Raw genomic sequence first — 12,193 nt, forward strand, 5'->3', positions numbered from 1 at the left:
TCCCCCTCTAAGAGACCTAGAACTGATTTTCCTTCTGATTCTTCTGATCAGGAATCTGATATTTCTGTTCCTTCTGATTACCAGGATTTGCCCTTATCTACCTTACACACTCTTAGGGAGCATTTCCGCTGGGAAAGCCAGGATTACTCTGACTCCAAAAAGAGGCTTAGAGAAGTCTTACTCCTTCCTCAACACAGGCCTTTAGCTTCCCTCCTGTTCTGGACATTGCAGATGATGCTTTCTTGGAATCTAGCCTTTCCCCAGACACTTTACGTCCAGCTCCCAGAAAACCTAACAGGTATTACAGAGTACCTGACTCTCACAAGTTCCTCTTCAAGAATCCTACTGCAGATCCAGAGACCATTTCCCAAGGACCAAAAGGCATTAAAGCTACTGCTGCCAAAAATCCTACCCCTTCTGATAGAGATTTTAGAGCCTTAGACAGATGGAGTAAGAAGGTATACACTTCTGCTACTTTGTCCATTAGGGCTTTAAATTGCCAGTTTCATATGTTGAAGTACCAGCAGCCTATTAATGGACTACTTAAACAGAAAATGATGTTGATTCCTGCCTTTGCTGAACACAAAGAATTACAGGATTTAATGCATTCTGCAGAACAAGTTGGTAAACATACTTTGCAATGTGGGTTTGACTCTTTAGAAGCGTCTTGCAGGGCTGCTGTCACTGGGTCTGTACTTAGAAGGCATGCTTGGCTTAAGGAGCAAAACTTGCCAGATCATGTTAAAGCTAAATTACTGGATGCTCCCTTAAACCAAGACCGCCTGTTTGGCAACAAAGCAGAAGAAGTCCTCAAAAGGATGGAGGAAAAAGCTAAATCTAGGCAAACTGTTAAAGATTTCCTACAAGTACATCCTCCCAGATTTAGTAGACATTGGCCTTGAAAGAATTGGTCTTTTCCAGTCTCTTCCAGGCCCTCTCAGTCCAAATCCAGGAACAGCAGACCACCTAGGTTACAGTCGCAGACTGTGCACAGGTCTAAGCAGTGGGGGGCTCCCATGTGCAAAGCAGGGAGCAGTAAACCACCCCCCTACAGAATAATGACACAATGATTTAACCTTAACCCTCCCAAGCCCTGCTCAACTGCCTGCTCCGTTAGGAGGAAAGCTCGCATTGCATGCAAAATATTGGGAACTCATTACCAGGGACAAATGGGTTTTGAATATAGTTTCCCAAGGATACAGATTCCATTTCCACTCCCTACCAACCCCAAACGGTTGGCCAGACCTACCCCCAAATCAGTGGGCGGAGGCCCAACAGCAGGTTCTCTCTCTTCTAAGTATCAGGGCTATTCAACCAGTCCCAGCAGAACAAAAAGGACAAGGTTTTTATTCAAGACTTTTCCTGGTACCCAGAAAAGACAGCTGCTGGCCACCTTTTTGGTAATCCCAAAATTCAAAATGCTAACATTTCAACAGCTTCTTCCTGTGCTAGGCAAAGATGCCTGGTTGGCAACCTTAGACTTAAAGGAAGCTTACATGTACATTTCAATAAGGGAATCTTGTAGGAAATAGCTATGCTTCAGAGTAGGCTCCATGCACTATCAGTTCTCTGCACTTCACTTTGGCTTATCTACTGTGCCCAGGGTACTCACAAAGTGTCTAGCTCCAGCCATTGCATTTTGCAGGCAGAGAAATATTCAAATATACCCATACTTGGACAATTTTCTGATTCAGGCAGAAAGACAGGACTTGCTTTTACAACATCTGGCATTTGTAAAGAAATTTCTAACCTCCCTGAGGTACACCACAAACGAAAAGAAATCTCACCTAGTACCGTGCCAACAAATTGTATTCCTGGGAGCAAGCTTGAGCACAACTTCCCAGATGAGTTTCCTCACTTCGGAGAAACAAGTTCATTTGACAACCTTCTTCAAACTTCTTCTTCTTTTGGCTGCTCCCGTTAGGGGTCGTCACAGCAGATCAGCTGTTTCCATTTCTTCCTGTCCTCTGCATCTTGCTCTGTCAGACCAACCACTTTCATGTCCTCTCTCACCACATCCATAAACCTTATCTTAGGCCTTGATCTTTTCCTGTTACCTGGCAGCTTCATCCTTAGCATCTTTTTCCCAATATACTCTGCATCTCTCCTCAGCACATGTCCAAACCAACGTAATCTTGCCTCTCTGGCTTTGTCTCCAAAACTTCCAACCTGGGCTGACCCTCTAATATACTTATTCCTAATCCTGTCCATTCTCGTCATACCCAGTGTAAATCTTAACATATTCAACTCTGCCACGTCAAGTTCTGACTCCTGCCTTTTTGTCAGTGCCTCTGTCTCCAACCCATATAACATAGCTGGTCTCACTACCCTCTTGTAGACCTTCCCTTTCACAATTACTGGTACTCGTCTGTCACAAATCACTCCTGACACTCTTCTCCACCCACTCCATCCTGCCTGCACTCTCTTCTTCACCTCTCTTCCACACTCACCATTACTCTGAACTGTTGATCCCAAGTACTTAAACTCCTTCACCTTCGCAACCTCTACTCCCTGCATCCTCACCATTCCTCTATCCTCCCTCTCATTAACACACATATATTCTGTCTTAGTCCTGCTGACCTTCCTTCCTCTTCTCTCTAGAGCATATCTCCACCTCTCCAGGGTCTCCTCCACCTGTTCCCTACTCTCACTACAGATCACAATGTCATCTGCAAACATCCTAGTCCATGGGGACTCCTGTCTGATCTTGTCTGTCAACCTGTTTACCACCATTGCAAATAAGAAAGGGCTCAAAGCTGATCCTTGATGTAATCCCACCTCCACCTTAAACGCATCCATCACTTCAACTGCAGACCTCACCGCTGTCACACTACCCTCGTACATATCCTGTACCACTCTTACATACTTCTCTGACACTCCCGTATTCCTCAATACAATACCACAACTCCTCTCTAGGCACCCTGTCATATGCTTTCTCTAAATCCACAAAGACACAATGCAACTCTTTCTGACCTTCTCTGTACTTCTCCATCAACACTCTCAGAGCAAACATCGCATCTGTAGTGATTGGCCACAAAACCCCAGTTATCTGCAAGGAAAATTCTACAAGCCCTGGGTTTTATGGCCTCTTGCATTCTACTAATTCCATATGCAAGACTGTATATGAGGAAACTACAATGGTATCTAAAAAGCCTATGGTGCCAACATTCTCAGGACCTGGAATCAATGATTCCTATCATTCTTTGCATAAAGACAGAGTTCCTTTGGTGGACAGAGGCCTGCTTCCACAACAAGGGGCTCCCTTTCACTCAACCCCCTGCCGCCCAAACCCTAACACCAGACGCATCAGACTATGGCTGGGGGGCTCACTTGGCAGGGCAGTGCATTCAGGGCAAATGGAACTCCAGACAGATGCACCTGCATATCAACCAAAAAGAAATGTTAGCTGTACAGAATTCCCTGGCAGCCATCAAAGACCGCATTCTTTCTGGACAATTATTGGTAAAGACAGACAACACCACAGTTACATAAACAAGCAGGGGGAACCCACTTGTACCCTCTCTGCAGACTAGCCATGGCTCTGTGGAACACAGCCTTGAGCTACCAAGTGCACCTGCAAGCTCAATTCCTGCTAGGCAAGCTAAACTCACTGGCAGACGACTTAAGCAGAAATGTCATGGACCCACACAAATGGAAGCTGGAACCAAAAATATTCAACCTCTTGAGGAACAAATGGGGGACTTCAGAGGTAGACCTGTTTGCCTCCCCTCAGAACTACCAATTCGAAAAATTTTGCACAAGGACTCCCCACAGTCAAGCTTGGAAAGTGGATGCCCTGTCCTTTACCTGGGAAAACCTCTCAGTTTATGCCTTTCCCCCTCTGCTTCTTCTCTCGAAGGTTCTGCTAAATATCAAACAGGACAAGCCAAGGACAATACTGATTGCACCAGACTGGCTACACCAGCACTGCTACCCCTTCTTGCACAATATGACACTACGGGATCCATGGCACGTACCTCAGATCCCTTCCCTACTGTCCCAGCAGGCGAGCCAGATTTTGCACCCTCAGCTTCAAACCATGAACCTTGCAGCCTGGCTAATTCCTTGAGCTCTCCAATAGCATCCCTCAGTAAGCAGGTGCTAGATGTCCTTCTGGAGGCAAGGAGGCCTAGTACTAGAAAATCCTATGCTGAAAAGTGGAAAAGATACTGTTCCTGGAGCCAGACTCAGGGGATGGGCACAACGGTGCCCAGCTTACCTCATATTCTTCGGTACTTAACAGAAATGCTCCACAAGGGCCTATCCTTCTCGTGAATTAAAATTCATGCCTTTGCTATTTCAGCTCATTATAATACTGAGCCACCCCTCTCCTCTCACCCTCTGCTAAAACAATTCCTTAGAGGGGCCAAAAATTTAAGACCCTCCAGGACAGCCCCTAGTCCAGCCTGGGACCTTAACTTTTATTGGAAAAGCTCACTCTCCCTCCCTTTGAGCGAGCTGCAACAGCAGAATTGAAATTCCTTTCTTGGAAAACAACATTCCTTCCAGCCATCTCTTCAGCAAGAAGAGTGTCTGAATTACAGGCCCTCATGGCAGTGGAACCCTTCATTATCTTCCATGCAGACAGGGTTTCCCTCAAGACCAGTCCTTCCTTTATGACCAAGGTGGTGTCTAGTGTGGCCCTAAATCAGTCCATTCACTTGCCTACTTTCTTCCCTAATCCACAAAACAAAGGAGAATGAATACTGCACTCCCTGGACATGCACGGACAACTTAGATTTTACTTGGACAGAACTAAGCCTATCAGAAAACCTGAACAGCTGCTAGTTGGCTTTGTTGCAGGGGCAGAGGGGAAGGCCATTTCAAAGCAAACCATTTCCAAATGGATAGCCCATTGCATTCATTTCTGCTACAAGCACCATGGAAAACCTACCCCACAGGGGATAAGATCACATTCCACCAGGGCTGGATCTACCTCTGCAGCCTTTTTCAGAGGAGTCCCTACCAGGGACATCCTAGAAGCTGCTACTTGGAGCTCTGTACATACCTTCACCGAGCATTACTACATACCTCATTTTTCTAAATCCAGAGCTGGTTTTGACACTGCAGTCTTGCAGGGCTTAATAGCTGGCCCTAATACTCTAACTTCCTCCTCCCTTCCATAGCTTTGGGAATCAACCCAAATGTGATGACTGCAACAGTGAAACATGAAGAACATAGTACAGATGTGTACACTTACCATAAATGTAGATGTTCGAGTGTATTCACTGTTGCAGTCCTGGTTACTCTCCCTCCAGCCCCCTGACTTCTCTTGGCTGTACCTTTTCTTCTTGTTTGGTATATTTAAGTTTTTTGGTATATTTGCTTTTTGATGGAGGTGTACCATAACATATTATTGCTTACCATTGTGGGGGCACCTGACATCTGGGGCAAGACAAACTGATGTAATGGTGTTGGCTGCATGTTTTATACCCTGATGTCATGGAAGAAGTGACAGCATCTGATGCAGGAATCCAAGACTCTGGTATTTAGGTTGGCTGAGGGCTACCTGTAGGCAGATAACCCATATGTGATGACTGCAACAGAGAATACACTCGAACATCTACATTTATGCTAAGTGTACACAACTGTACTTTTTGTTTGTAATTATTTTCAATGAATATGGTACTAATTATGTAAACAGACACCATACCTCTCAACCCTCAAGTGAGGGCTGCTATCATAGTAGGACAGAACAATTTTATATTCTAACTCCCCTTGTTTTTTGAGCTGGACAGCACATATACACACACAGCCAAAGCTTACATACACCCATTCCAGCTATGCTGTTTTGCAGTGATCTGTAAGTCCAGTATGGTGTCCTGTCCACAGACTACAGCTGAACCAAACCCCTTCTTTCAAGAGCTGCACTTAGTAGTATCAGCCGCATGTTGCAAATGGATAAAGTCTTGAAATGCACCCCAGATAATCCATCTCTGACTAGTAGCACAGTCACTGTAGGGACATGGTGGGGAAGGCTGAGAGTGAGTGGCCAATGCCAGCTTGCCCAGCCTAGGGGGATGCAGTATCAGAATTAAGAATTTGGAGAGCTCCACAATGCAGGTGTTGTACATCTTCACCAGGAGGTGGTTGGGCACAAGGAGAAGTGCACATGCACTTCCCAAAGATAGCCATTACAGAGCTCAGAGGGCTGCTGCAGGGTGGTGGAGGTTCGGGCACCTCCCATAGGTAGCCATTACAGAGCTCACAGGGCTGCTGCAGGATGGTGGAGGTTATGGCACCTCCCAAAGGTAGCTAATACAGAGGTCAAAGGGCTGCTGCAGGGTGGTGGAGGTTTGGGCACCTCCCAAAGGTAGCCAGTACAGAACTCAGAGGGCTGCTGCAGGGTGGTGGAGGTTCGGGCACTTCCCAAAGGTAGCTAATACAGAGCTCAGAGGGCTGCTGCAGAGTGGTGGAGGTTCAGGCACCTCCCAAAGGTAGTCATTACAGAGCTCAGAGGGCTACTGCAGGGTGGTGGAGGTTCGGCACCTCCCAAAGGTAGCCAATACAGAGCTCAGGGGGCTGCTGCAGGGTGATGGAAGTTTGGGCACACTACCCATCAGCAGTATCATGCTGCACAGGCATCCTTGAGCTCCTCACTGGCCCCAGATACTGGTTGGGTTGAGCCCGGTGAGGCTATGGTGGGTCCAGTCGACTCAGTGAATAATGAAGCCATGGATCACAAATGTCTGCCCACTTCTGGTACCCTTGATAACTGTAAGCAGGGGCTTGGTTTTCATCCATTAAAAACTGCTTATTGGATGCTAACATAATACTAACCCCCCAAAAAAAACTAAATTACTTCTCTTCACCCCTAAGTCACACAGGTACTACAAGACTAACTTCAAAATTACCTCCTCAGAAAATATAACTATTGAAATTGTTCAGTTGCTTGGTGTCATCATTGATAATAACATGACATTCGACCTGCACATTCAGCAGGTAATCAAAAAAAAAAACTTGGACTTTTGTATAGAGCCAAACATTTCCAAACTGACAACAGTATATAAACACTGACATCTACCTGTCCACTTCCTTCTCTTCTCTATAACCTTCCTATTCTCACCAACTTACAGTCCTAACTAACAAACAAAGTGGTCCAGTGTTATAACAACATAACCACATTTGTAGATAAGTTGCCCATTTTATTTCATTGCTGCAAAGTCGTCCAACACCTAATCTGTTTAAAATTATCTCACTGCCTGTCACTCTCACCATCTAGTTCACTCCATTAACAATTGTCCAGTCCTTAACTCAATTCTACAACATTTTTCTCCAAACAGAGCCCTTCGATCTAGCAATAGATGTCCCATAATATAGAAATTCACGTGAAGATGCCCTTTACTCTAATCATTATAGGTTAATAGATTAGTACTAGGCAAGCTGCCTTTGTGGGCCATTTTAAGCCTAGCCAGTTACTCCATGTGAGAATCAAACCCTATACCTTGTGTCTGTAAGTTAAACACCTTAACCATTATGCCAACCTCCCACATTCATGTGCTGGAACTCCATTCCCCTTCCTGTCAGACTCACAGGCAACCGACAGATGTTCAAATTCAAAATGAAACATTTCTTACTAAACTCATGGACATGTTCTTGTAAATGTCCTGGTAATTCTAACATCATACTGCCACCCCCCCAACCCCTACCCTAACCAGCCCAGTTAGCACCTTTGTCTTAGTTTTTGTACTTCTGGCGAATCTCGTATCTCTACTCTAGATAGTGTATATAGTTTTATTTGGTTTGTTTTATTGCCAAATCCTGCAGCTTCTCACATACGGTGAAGGTTTTTGCCTTACAAACACAAGGTGCAGGGTTTGAGTCTCACAAGGGATAACTGGCTAGGCTTAAAATGGCTCGCAAGGGCAGTTAGCTTAGTACGAACCTATGAACCTATGAGCTGCTCACATACAACTTTAATGTATTTCTTGATTTGTATGATTATGTTCACATCTGTATAATCTTATTTGGTTTGTTTTATTGCCAAATCCTGCAGCTGCTCACATACAACTTTGATGTATTTCTTGATTCGTATGATTATGTTCACATCTGTATAATCTTATTTCCTCTATTGCAAACTGTAATTAATTTTGTTAAAATTGTTTACTTCCTGTTTTTGGAGATTTTTTCCCCTGGGCATCCACTAAAAAGGGGTCCTGGTGCCCAGGCAAACTTTCTTGGTAAACAAATGTAAAATAAAAAGTTGATTCTCAGCTGTACGGAGGTAGGGGAGAAAGAGAAAAATAAAACAGGTGCACTTAATAGTGAGACTTTGTAGTAACCCACATTGTAGGATGGGTGAGCCAGCCTTGGAAGTTGGTTCACATCCCTCAATGGATAGATTCAGTGCCTACTGTCAATCCTTGGTCACTTTGGTAGCATTCAGTGCTTTAGCTCCCTGTTTCACAGAGCCAGTACTTTTAATCTAAAAGATTTAGTGACTGTGCATACTGAAGTACTGTTTGAAGTATACAATGCTGCTTCAGAAATAGGAGCAGTGCTACATTACTGGAACACGGTGACAGTAATACCCTTCCACAAGGATATGTTGCTATAGGACTGGAGCACGGTGACAGTAATACCCTTCCCAAGGGTATGTTGCTATAGAACTGGAACATGGTGAGAGTAATACCCTTCCACAAGGGTATGTCATTATAAGACTGGAACATGGTGACAGTAATACCCTTCCACAAGGGTATATCACTATAGGACTGAAACACGGTGACAGAAATACCTTCTAAGGGTATGTCGCTATAGGACTGAAACACACTGACTGTAATATCTTTCCACAAGGGTATGTCTTATTTATTTGAATTTGTTTTCCAGGGTAGAGCACTGGTCTCCATGGACCTTTTTCAGACTCTGCCTGGGGGTGGTATCTGGTTAAGTGACTTGCTAAGAGTCATACAGTTCGGAAATGGAGGCTGAGGGAATTAAACCTTGCACCTGTGGACCACAGCAAATAGCTCCTTAATCCTCTAAGCCAAATGCCAGACCAGAGTTCTTAGAATGAACTCAGGATGTACAGGTCTATTAGTTTCTGTTCAATCCCAAGAGTGCTTATAGAACTGATTCTGCATGACAAGTTGGAAAACTTTCTGAACTGTAATCTTGTGGGAGGGATGAGGGAGGGATAGTTTTTCAGGGCATATGCCTGTGGATAGGGAGTATCAGCATACCGATCATGTAGTAGGAATGAGAGAGGAGAAGGTGTTCAGGGCATATGTCAGTGGGTAGGGAGGATAAGCATGTCAATCCCATCTGAGGAATGAGGGAAGAGCAGTTGTTCAGGTAATATGCCCATGGGTAGTGAGGATGGGCATGCCGATCCTATGGAAGGGATGAGAGAGGGACAGTTGTTCAGGGTATATGCCCATGTTTAGGGAGAATGGCCATGCTGATCCCATGGGAGGAATGAGGGAGGGAAGAGCAGGTGTTCAGGGCACATGCCCTTGGCTAGGGAGGGTGGGCATGCCAGTCCTATGGAGGGATGAGGGAGAAGCAAGTGTTCAGGGTAGATGTCCATGGGTTGATTTTCCCTGGTGGAGACTGGGGAATCAGTCACATTGTGACTTCTATAGAAAGAGGTCCTGCTGATAACAACCCCTTGCAGAAGTGAGGGGCAGAGAAGTGCAGACATCTATTGCATGCCCTGCCAGTAGGCCATTCCTGGGCAGTCATCTGGATGGGGTAGAATAGAAAAAAAGAAACAAAATTTGGCCCATTCTTGATGGCTGCCTAAATTATGACCCCAATCAGTTGTCTCTTGCCCTGGTGATGCAGAGTGAATGATCCAGTTGACTGATAGGGTGTCTAATGATCAGCAGGCAGTGGGGGTATAAAAGACCTAAACAAAACTTTCATAATGGTATAGTTTCACTATTACCATTCAAAGCCCAACTCATGCCACAGACTGTAACACTGAAACATGCTAATGTCCATTTTGTGGTGTTTGCCTCCCATACTCCACTTCTGTCAAATGTCTATAGCAATTCTGTAGTTATAGTACATCAGCAGAGTAAGAGAGATGAAGATGGAAAAGGTATAAGTAGTCTTCAGATGAGGCAGAATGCAGGCTACGTGCTTCATTCCCATACTGAATAACAAGTAGTAGGTGCTGCATAAAATAAGTGAATCTCTAGTATGACATAGCACTTATCAAATATGAATATTTCACTTACATACGGAAGTCCATTTCTGCTTTACATGCACCGTTCTGCAGATAGAAAAGTGAAGTGTTGGTTTTGCATGTCATTTTGGGATTGTTCATCCTTAGTGTGTGGTGAGGGTGCCTACATGCCTGAAAGAGACAGAAATGAAACCCTGTTTTTTTTTTTCTTTCTTTTTCACTACAGATTACTTTTGGCTCAGGAAAACATCCAGTTTGAGCAACAGCATTTGAGAAATGGAGAGGTTTTGATCATTCTGTTTTATTTAATAACCACCAAAGAGAAAAGATCGAAAGAAGAAAATCCATAGTCTACTACTACTTTTCCTGACACTAAATGTTATCGTTGTATCTATTTTTCCTGTCTGTCTTCTATTTACATACACTGTTTCATTTAGTAACCACTGCAGAAACATTCCTGACACTGAAATATTCTGGTTGGTATGTAACTTTTTTTTATTTTTTCTCTCACAAGTTTATTGTATATACACACACACACACACACACACACACACATACACACACCATTTCATTTAATAACTATTTTATTTGTTTGCTTGTTTAAAGTTTGTTTACCGAGGTAGTCCACTGATCACAACAGACCATTTGCAGGCATAACTTACTGCAGAGAGGACTGAAACATGAAAACTGCGATCTTCTTTTCCCAATATTGCAGTGAGGCAACAGTGCATCTAAGCCTACCATGGAGGACCTGGTTGGTGCTGGTTGCAGTGTGCCATGGTACTAAGGTGCCTGAGAATGATGCTGGCAGAACCATATTCCAGAAGCTACTGTCATAGCAGGAAAGTTTCTGCAAGTCACTGTTGGACAAGGGTGCAAATCTTTGAGGAACAATTTATATAATCTAAAAGAGGTCTGATAATGCAAAAGATGTCTGAGAAGGCTAGCAAGATAGAAATTACATTTGACAGACATATTTTCGTAGAGGGAAACTGAATAGGAAGTTACAGTGTTAGACTAACGATGGGGTTGGAGATGTGGGGAATGTCTGGTCTTTTAAGACAGATGTGAGGAAAATTCCAGAAGTATACTTTTGGCAAAGGAGGTAAAAACAAATACAGTGCCTGAAACTCTCGTAGGCATTAATAAAAGAAACTTGGCATGTTAAAGAAGAGTAACAGCACACCTTTGCCTTCATTGATAACGGAAGTCAGGAAATGGAACCAAAGACAGCTGCAGAACACTTTACTAATTCCTTTGGCTTACAGCTCAGCACTTCAGTACAATATTCGGCACCTAGTAATGGAAGGGCAGGTGAGAATGTTCTAGGTTTATGATGGCAGCATCTCAAAATATAATAAATGGCTAAGAAAAATACCCAACACTGGACATGCAGAAGCTGATAGCCAGTGCCCTAAGTTTCTCCGAACTTGTCACATGTTTATCAGAGAACCAGTATAGCATATTGTAAATATTTTGTTGACTGCATGTATTTTCTACATACATTGGAAACAAGCTAATGTTATGCCACTTCCTAAAGAAGGTCCCAAGGACAGGATTGATTGATTTAGAGCAATATAATTTCCATCACTTTTATCCAGAATTTTAGAAGCAGCAGCAATAAAGATTGTGACATAGAAACATATACTTAGATGCAGAACACATGTTTAAGAAAAGGCATGGCAACTGTATAGCCCTGTAATTTGTAATTAGCACTACTGCTCACAGAAAAGTGTGAATTAACGTTAAGCTATTTTCCTGAGCCTAAAAAAAAAAAAAAAAAGAGTTTGATTCTTTACTCAGTGGCAGACTCCTATCTCAACTGGTCCACTAACTACATAAAAATTGATTTTTCTTGGTAAGACACCCGGCTAATTCGACACCAGTATGAATTAAACCCACAGTTAGGACAGCTGTTTAATCGTAGTCTCACCTCTGGATACGTACCCAGGGAGTGGCGCTCAGCGACTGTGGTCCCACTTCACAAAGGCGGTGCCTCCACCGACCCTGGAAATTACCGGCCCATTAGCTTGACAAGCCTTATCTGCAAAGCCATGGAGAGGA

Source organism: Protopterus annectens, chromosome 2.part1 (genome assembly GCF_019279795.1).
Source record: "Protopterus annectens isolate FY-2018-M chromosome 2.part1, PAN1.0, whole genome shotgun sequence".
Lineage (NCBI taxonomy): Eukaryota > Metazoa > Chordata > Ceratodontiformes > Protopteridae > Protopterus > Protopterus annectens.